Source organism: Lipotes vexillifer, unplaced genomic scaffold (assembly GCF_000442215.2).
Source record: "Lipotes vexillifer unplaced genomic scaffold, Lipotes_vexillifer_v1.1 scaffold548, whole genome shotgun sequence".
Lineage (NCBI taxonomy): Eukaryota > Metazoa > Chordata > Mammalia > Artiodactyla > Lipotidae > Lipotes > Lipotes vexillifer.
Window position 1 is genome coordinate 948,699 of NW_006789826.1, and position 9,126 is coordinate 957,824.

The 9,126-nt window shown below is 37.2% G+C and overlaps 1 protein-coding gene across 1 annotated transcript in view; it reads left to right on the forward strand.

Annotated features, from left to right (window-relative positions):
- CDK13 (cyclin dependent kinase 13) overlaps nt 1-9,126 on the forward strand; it is a 114,750-nt gene that overhangs the window by 76,920 nt on the left and 28,704 nt on the right. The gene's annotated exons all lie outside the window — the stretch shown is intronic.

Consider the following 9,126-nt stretch of genomic DNA (forward strand, 5'->3'; position numbering starts at 1 on the left):
AGTGAGAGGCCCACATACCGCAAAAAAAAAAAAAAAAAAAAAGAATATAAAATACACATACTGTTCTAGTAAATTTTAATAACATACTGAAATTCACTGCCTTTAGCAGATTCACTGTATTATCCCAAGTTTTCTAGATATTTCTTGAAATAAACATAGAGCAAATGATTTCCATCCATATTTCTTGGTTATCATAAGCAGAAAGAAACCATAATACCCCCATCCAAATATTTTTTGAAGTATTTTCTAAGTAATTAGCTATTACAGGTAGAATGAAGTGTTCAAGAAATTGTTGTAGGGTTTCTTGTTTTTTCAAAATCGAGCAGATTTCAGCTTATCACTGTAATAGCATCAATTACATTTCTCTCACTTATTTGATTTGGTATATCTTTTTTTTTAATTAATTAATTTTTATTTTTGGCTACGTTGGGTCTTTATTGCTGCGCCCGGGCTTTCTCTAGTTGCGGTGAGCAGGGGCTGCTCTTGATTGCGGTGCGCGGGCTTCTCATTGTGGTGGCTTCTCTCGTTGCGGAGCATGGGCTCTAGGTGCACGGACTTAAGTAGTTGTGGCATGTGGGCTCAGTAGTTGTGACTCGCGGGCTCTAGAGCACAGGCTCAGTAGCCGTGGCGCACGGGCTTAGTTGCTCCACGGCATGTGGGATCTTCCTGGGCCAGGGATCGAACCCGTGTCCCCCGCATTGGCAGGTGGATTCTTCACCACTGCACCACCAGGGAAGTCCCGGTATATCTTTTTTGAATATGAGGAAAACTTGATGGAACTATAGCTAGTATGTAGGAATTGAGCATGGGGTTGTGGGTGACCAGTATGGATCTCCTCTGTCATGTGTGCTACAATAGAGGAAAGGAGAACCACTGGGCTAAAATTAGGGGGGAAGATGATTCCTTTAAACTCGAAGAATCATTTTCTTGTTTTGAACATCAGTATTCATGCTTTGCTCTATTTGGCCTTGGGAAATACAGAACTTGAGAACAGAGGTTTTTGCCTCATTTCTTCATATCTGTTCAGTTTTTTAGTAGCTGTTTTAAGTCCAGCTTTCCCCAAGACTTTTAGCCACAATGATAAATCCTCTTCTGAGTTTTTATTTTACCAAGTCTTAGCTACAATGCTTTTCCAAGTAACGGAGTATCTTTTTCTCTTTATGTGACCATCTCATATGAAAAAATATGCACTTTACATGTAAGTTGAAATTAATTTCATTTTCTAGAGAAGAAACTATAACTTAACACATTTACTTTTTTAATGGAAGGAACTCAAAATCCTAAGGCCTAAATCAGGAAACTTTGGCTCTAGTCCTGGCATTTCCATTTTACCAGTTGTGAAATATTGGACAAGTCACTTAATATCTCTGTATGTCATTATTCTCAACTTTAAGATGAAGGATTTCAAATCTCTAAGATATTTATAGTGTATTGGAAAACATTTCTTTCGTGGTTCTGAAAGTTAGTGAACAAAAATAGCTCTTTAAACATTTTTGAAGGCAATATCGCCATCTAGTGGCTTTTCATAAAATTGCCATTAAAACCAAAACTAAATTTTCCCAAACCTATGTAGGGTGTGAATGGAAGAATTACCTCTTGCTGCTTGTCCAGGGAGTAGATGACATTATATTCAGAATTAAAATTGCCTCCTTGGTGCTGGTCTTTTTACTTTTGTTCTTGTCTTTTCAGTACAGCTAGAATTGTAGTTATTTTAAAGACAGGGATCATTATTTTAAACTGTTGTGTTTTATATGCCTTAAAGCATAAAACACATTCATAGTAACTGCTTGATTAATTCTAATCCTTCAAATGTTATATTAATATTGATTGTTGGCCCTTCAAATATTATATTTTATTTTTGCCAAATGAAGTATGCTCATTTAGTCTTCCAGCAAGTTGTGTGATATTTCCATTTCTGAATCTCCCTTAAAGCTCCTTATGTATCTAATAAAGTCTATAAATGCGAAATATTTTGATAGCATCAAATATTTAAAATTACCTGAGATTTCATGAAAGTTTTATGATGACTTTACACTTTAATATCTTGTTAACCACACTAAAGTAGAAGGTTTGAAAAATAAAAGAAGTATTGCTGGTGGTGGTGCCACTTCCCTAGTAGACAAAGAAATAGTGTCTGCTTTCTTTTCAAAAATTGTTAATGAGACTTATTTACAGATGAAGATATTCAGTAGAAGTTGAAATTCAGAATATTTAATGTCGAGACCATTATTTCTGGATTTTTACAAAGGTAGTTTCTAGCCGTCCAAGAGGAACAGCTTGTTGGAGTTACTGTTTTCTTTTTCTCATTTAATGTCAGAGGGATTTTATGTGTGTGTGTTTTGCTAGGTTATGGAATTATTGCTTGGGATTTAATTTTAATTGTGGGAATAAATTGGAGTGGTTCTTTTTCTATTTTTAGGGTTTTCTTTTTAAAGTATTAATTTATTCTGTAACACCTCAGAACCTCACTATATGTTTTTCCATCCTGTTTCTTTTTCAGTAGGGATGAATTTGTTTTTTGTGAAAAGACTGGGTAGATATCTTAATAATGTAGTTTTGTTTTTTTTTAGTCCATGAAAGAAAAAACATCGCATGTGTGATGTCACGTCAGTTTGTGTTTTCTCTTTGTGATGTAAACAAGACTGTCCTTAGGATGTTGACAGTGGGTAGCCAAACCTAGCAGCCCAAGTCCTAAATGTTCAATTTTGAGGATTCTGGATTTTATTTATTTGTCTAACTTTGGATGACCTATTTTCATTATTACATCAATACTTTAGTTTTCTTGGGATTTAAATGTCCTAGTTTCAAAACAGTTTCAAGGGTTCCCTGGTGGCGCAGCGGTTGAGAATCTGCTTGCTAATGCAGGGGACACGGGTTCGAGAGCCGTGGTCTGGGAGGATCCCACATGCCGCGGAGCAACTAGGCCCGTGAGCCACAACTACTGAGCCTGCGCGTCTGGAGCCTGTGCTCCGCAACAAGAGAGGCCGTGATAGTGAGAGGCCCGCGCACCGCGATGAAGAGTGGCCCCCGCTTGCCACAACTAGAGAAAGCCCTCGCACAGAAATGAAGACCCAACACAACAAAAATAAATAAATAAAATTAATAAACTCCTACCCCCAACATCTTCTAAAAAAAATAAAATAAAAACAGTTTCAGTGTCTTATACTTCTGTCTTTACATTTTTAAACACAACAACCTAATCATACCGTGGAATATTTTCTTCATAATACTATAAACGAATATTGAATTGGGCGATTTGAGGTTGGCTTTATTCTCTGCTAACTCCACCCACCTTGGAATTTTCTTTTATGATTAAAGTCCTTCTGTCTGCATACTTTCTCAGTGTTTGCTTTTTCCTCATTAAGCACTAAGGTAAAAAGTGAGGTATGGCACCTATTTTGTAAAAATTTTGAGTAAATTATCATGAGTTTTTCCTTGACTTTAATAAAACAATCATTTTCATTGTTTTTTGTCAGTGTTAACTTTGAAAAGTACATTAAAAAGCTTATTTAGGGCTTCCCTGGTGGCGCACTGGTTGAGAGTCCACCTGCTGATGCAGGGGACACGGGTTCGTGGCCCGGTCCGGGAAGATCCCACATGCCGTGGATTGGCTGGGCCTGTGAGCCATGGCCGCTGAGCCTGCGTGTCCAGAGCCCTGTGCTCTGCAACGGGAGAGGCCACAACAGTGAGAGGCCCGCGTACCGCAAAAAAAAAAAAAAAAGCTTATTTAAAATGTTCATTTGAAATATAATTACAGCACCACTATCTTCTTGAAAGTTTTTTTGCCAGCTCTGTTCTCTCCCTGGCTCTACCGCCTAGCTCTAGAAAATGAGCATTTGCTAAGCCTTCTCAGGAACTGATAGTTCGGTGTGGGCAGAGCAAGAACCAAGTAATACATTTGTAAGTCTTGTGTGGATATTCTCCCAGGGGCAGCAGTGTGTATCGAAGGTGTAAACATTGGCATTTTATTTTATACTATCACTTTGACTGCACTTTGGAAAGTAGATTGACCTTGTAAGTCTGCAAGCAAGGGCAATCAGTTAGACAGGGGTTGCAATAAACCTAGGTAGGATATGGGGGACTTACTTCCCTGGCAGTCCAGCGGTTAAGAGTTCGCCTTCTATTGCAGAGGGTGCGGGTTTGATCCTTGGTCGGGGAGCTAAGATCCCACATGCCTTGTGGCCAAAAAACCAAAATATAAAAGAGAAGCAATATTGTAACAAATTCAATAAAGACTTTAAAAATGGTCCACATTAAAAAAAAAAAAAGTAGTGATTATTAAAAAAAAAAAACCTAGGTAGGATAATTATGGCTTTAACTAGGCAATGGGCGTAGGTGTTGGAAAGATGGAGATGAATTATATCATAAGATATAGAATAGTTAGAACTTCATGGTTGATGTGTTGGTAGACACATCCTGCCTTTATCCCTACAGTAAGATTGCTGCTTAAGGAATTGCATAAATGGTTTATTAATTAGGAGAAGCTAAACTTACAACAAAGAGAACCTCAAAAATCAGTGGCTTAAAGAATAAGTTTATATTTCTCACTCAGTAATCTGGAGCAGTTGTTACTTTACCTTGCTGCACAATTGATAATATTTCACCGTATTGTTTGATCAAATGGTGACTCTGCTTCATACAGTCATTTAAGGATCCAGATTGGAAGATTTGCTGCCTTTCTTCACATGCTTTCCAAGTCTATCACCATGTCTTTCAGCTAGAAGCTAGAAAAGAGGAGGGAGGGGTGTTATGAGCCAGGCCAAGAAATGGCACCTGTGTTCACGTTCCATTGGCGAGAACTTGGTCATGTGGCCACACCTAACTGCAGTGAGGGTGGGAAATGTAGTGTAGGTGGGCAGCTCCCATTGAAGAAAGGAAGAACAGATTTTAGAAGAGAGCTTAGCAGTCTCTGCCATAAACTGTGATGCTGTTTGCTGAGACAGAAAACGGGAAGCAGGTTTATGGCAGAAGATAATAAATTTCCTTTTGGATATGTTAAAATACAGGTATGTCTAAGACTTCTAAATTTGCATGTGTAATAAGAATGCGCAAGTGATCCTAAGGTAACATCAATTGGAAAAAAATTACGTTTTTCTGTAGCAATATTATGGTACAAAAATTTAAGTTATTTTTCTGAGAAAAAATCAAAAGGAGGAAAGTAGGGTAAAATTAGAAGGGAATGGGGAAAGGGCATGAGGAAAAAGACTTTATTGTTATGTAGTTATGGCATAAATCAGTTGATTAAAAATAGTGATAAGTACTTACTGTATGCCAGACACTGATCTAGGTAATACCTATTGGCTGCGTAGTAGAGATAAGAAAGATCAATCCCTGGTCTCATTACATAGTCATGAAAGAAGGTAGACAACGAGAACCTGTTGGATAGAGGAAAGAATTTAAAGTACCAAGTGCTACAAAGCAAATAAAATAGTGTGTGTAGGGACACTATGAGCTTGGGGGTGGCAGCTTGGCTAATTTTGGCTAAGGCAGTTAGGATAGAACTTTTTTTTTTCTTCCTTTTTTTTTTTTTTTGCGGTACGCGGGCTTCTTACTGTTGTGGCCTCTCCCATTGTGGAGCACAGGCTCTGGACGCGCATGCTCAACGGCCATGGCTCACGGGCCCAGCCGCTCCGCGGCATGTGGGATCTTCCCAGACCAGGGCATGAACCCGTGTCCCCTGCATCGGCAGGCGGACTCTCAACGACTGCGCCACCAGGGAAGCCCAGGATAGAATTATTTGAGAAGTAAAATTGAGCTAAGACCTGAGTGTTGAGAAGAGGATAACTTAATGAAGACCTAGGCAGATAACATTCCAAGTGGAAGGAACTCAGCAACTGCAAGGCCTGGAAACAGACTTGGAAAGTTTAAGGGGGCCGAGATGTTGCCCAGTGTAAAAATAGGAAGTGAGATACTCCAGGGTATAGTCTTATCACCTGAGGTAAAGTATAAATTTTATTTAGTTGGAGTGGCAGATCACTGGACAGTTTAAGCAACTAACTGATATGACTTGGTTTTATGCTTAAAAAACTTAAAAGTGGGGGGAGGAAAGCTAGAGATTGAGGCCAGGAAACTAGTTAAGAGACTGTTGCAGTAGTACCAGAAAAAAGATAATAGTGGCTCTGACTAAAAGTTGGTAGTGGCTCAGATTTCCTTGAAATCGTGGGAAATGGTTGCATTTGGGACCTATTTGGATGTAGAGTTGACAGAAGTTGTTGATAGATTAGATGTGAGATTTGAAGGAAAAAGGAAACAAGGATGACTCCTGGGTTTTTGACCTTAGAAGTTGGGTTGGTGTTAAAAATAGGTCCCAAATTTCTTTTGTAGTTTTGGTAGATGTTTACCTAGTGGATTCTGAAGGAGACATGGCATTTGGGCATATGATGAATTTAGCTAGCTGAACTCTTTCCATGTTTTTCTCAAAAATATAAGTTATGCTCTAAAAGAAATAAGTGTAGACTTTATGTATTGTTGGAAAAGTGAAGCATTTTAAAGCTAATTTAGGTATTTCCTATTTCATGATTTTTTTTTTCATTTCTTAGAATGGTCTTTAACAGAGTTATCAACTGTGGTTTGTGAATTTTAATTTGGATTATCCAGAATCTCCAAATACTTCAAGGGCCTAAAATCTTGCTCCGATCATCTGTTTGCCTTTTACCTATTCAGACTAGTCAGGAGGCTGAGCTGCCTGCCAGCCTGGGGATATACCCTTAAGGCAGTGCTCCCTTTGTTAGGAATACAGTACTGCTTGTGGTGTGTAGGGTAGGGAAGACCATAACGGTGTCACACCTCCCCTGAAGGGCAAAGTGTTGGAATCTATTACTGAGCAGATAATCTTTGATCTCTATTCTGTTGATATTTCATTGATTGTAAAGAGAAATGTTGGGATGGTACTTTGTTTTACAAAAAATATATATCAGTTTGAATATTTACTTCATAAATGAAAGAATTTCCACAATTTTGAGATTATAGTAGTGTTTTAAAATTGAGCTTTCTATGTCAAATTTTACTGTTGAATGTTTCCAGTCTTTACGTAGTTCTTAGTTTTCTTCTGACAGAAACTGAGCATTTGGATATATTTGGAAAAGCTATTAATTGGTACACATTAAGTACTTTTGCTGTACACCTAGAAGTATAGTTCATCTAGTTCTGTGTTTAATCATTTTTGAAAATGTACTAAATATTTTCACTTCTGAATTTGATGAGAGTTAATGAAAAAGTGAACTAGTCTAATTTTAACTGCTAAAGATGACTGTGTTCTAAATGTTGCCTAGAAATTGATATATAATATGGTTAAAAACCAAAATTCAACTGAGTAAATTCGAAGATCTAATTGGTTTTATTAAACACTTCCTGAATCAGGCCACATCCCATCTAGTAAGTAGAAGGGATCTCTGAGGAGCTATACAAAATGGAAGGTTTTTAAAATCAGAAGGGGGCAGGGACAAGAAAGTTATACTAGCAGAAAGCAGATTGGCAAGGTCACTTTCCTTTAAGGGATGGGAGGGGTCTGTGTGGCAGATGACCTCGCTAGTGCTGACCGGGAAATTCCAGACCAATTGGTTAAGATGCCTTTCCTGGGAGGGGCTGAATCTGCAGTTAGGTTAGGTAGTAAGCCTTGGTTTGCTGGTGTGGGAGTTACACAAGTAACTCCATTTTGGATCTGTTGTTTCTTTTTAACACACATATAAAATAATCTTTTATTTAAATATAAAATTTAGTAACCTTAATTTGTGTAATTTCTCCACATAATACAGCAGACTTTTATTTTTTTTAAATATATTTTAAAACATTTCTACACATAAAAAGATAAAAAATTAACTATTTACTGACAGATTTACATTAATGTAAACATTTTTCTTGAGACTGTAGATACCTAGTTGTACCTTAGAAGCAAGACCATACGTTTCACATGCTCATAGACCTTTGAAATGTTTTAGAAAACTACTTATCATAATTTTCTCAGACTTTGTTCCCCCACCCAGCTAATTCATGTATGTCACATAAAGTTGCAGGACCATATACCATATACAGTAAAAGGTCTGCCCTATGCCCAACATTGTTCTGGGCTTAGTGTGTGGGTACTATTTTTTTCATAATAAAGAATGGTCTCTGAGGTCTTTTGATTTTGCTGAGAACATAGAGAAAACAAAATAGATCATTACAGTGGTAAGTATGGTGTAAATTTAAGAATATGAAAAATCTTTCTTTAAAAATAAATCTGTTGTTAATAAAAGATTAGACTTTATGGAGTTGGGTCTTTCACCATGTTTTAAAGGAGGTATAGGTTTGAATGAGAAAAATGGGAAGGAATTTCAAATTTAAAAGGTGTTAAGACATAAAGAGGTGAACATATTTTTAAATGATTAAATCCAGCTTAATTAGAATAGCTAGAGTTTAAAAGATTTCCTTGTTATGTGAAGATAAGTGATGCTAGTAAAAACAAGCAAAAATCACTAAGAAAAGTAATTTAATAATGTTAGAACAATCTAATCCTAGTTGGCTATTGAAAACGTACTTCTTAGACTATCTTCTCTTTTCACAATTTATACCAAAGTCGAGTATCCTTTTTTCCTGGCTTTGGCACACTGTTACTATAGTCCTATCTGTGGTAATGCTGTGGTGTCCTCTGTGGCTTACAGTCTAAGTGTTTAAATTATTTGGAGAAATTTGGCAGTGTGGGAGCAGGCTACTCAGGTCTTAGGCTGCCTGGAACTTCAGACCTACAGTTGGCAAGAGGGAATTGCTTTATAAATTATATGCTCCTTTTTTTCCTTCCCCAAACTGGTCTGAGTCCAAGCCAACCTCAGGTAACGGGGCTTGGAATACAGCCATTCTGAGAAATTTCCTGTGATACAGCCTTTGCATCCTTGTGATTTGGAGGATATTTGGAAAGGAAGAGAAGTTTATAATTGACCTAAAGACATACGTGATCACACAGAACAGTCAAAGAACTACCTCTAACTTCTTAGACCGTCTTTACTCATGTGAATCAGCTACAACAGGCCCATTCTCGGAGGAGTGAAAACACTTATACAGCTTACTAGATAATATCTTCTATGACAAAGTGGTAGTAGTATATATATATATATATATATATATATATATATATATATATATATATTTTTT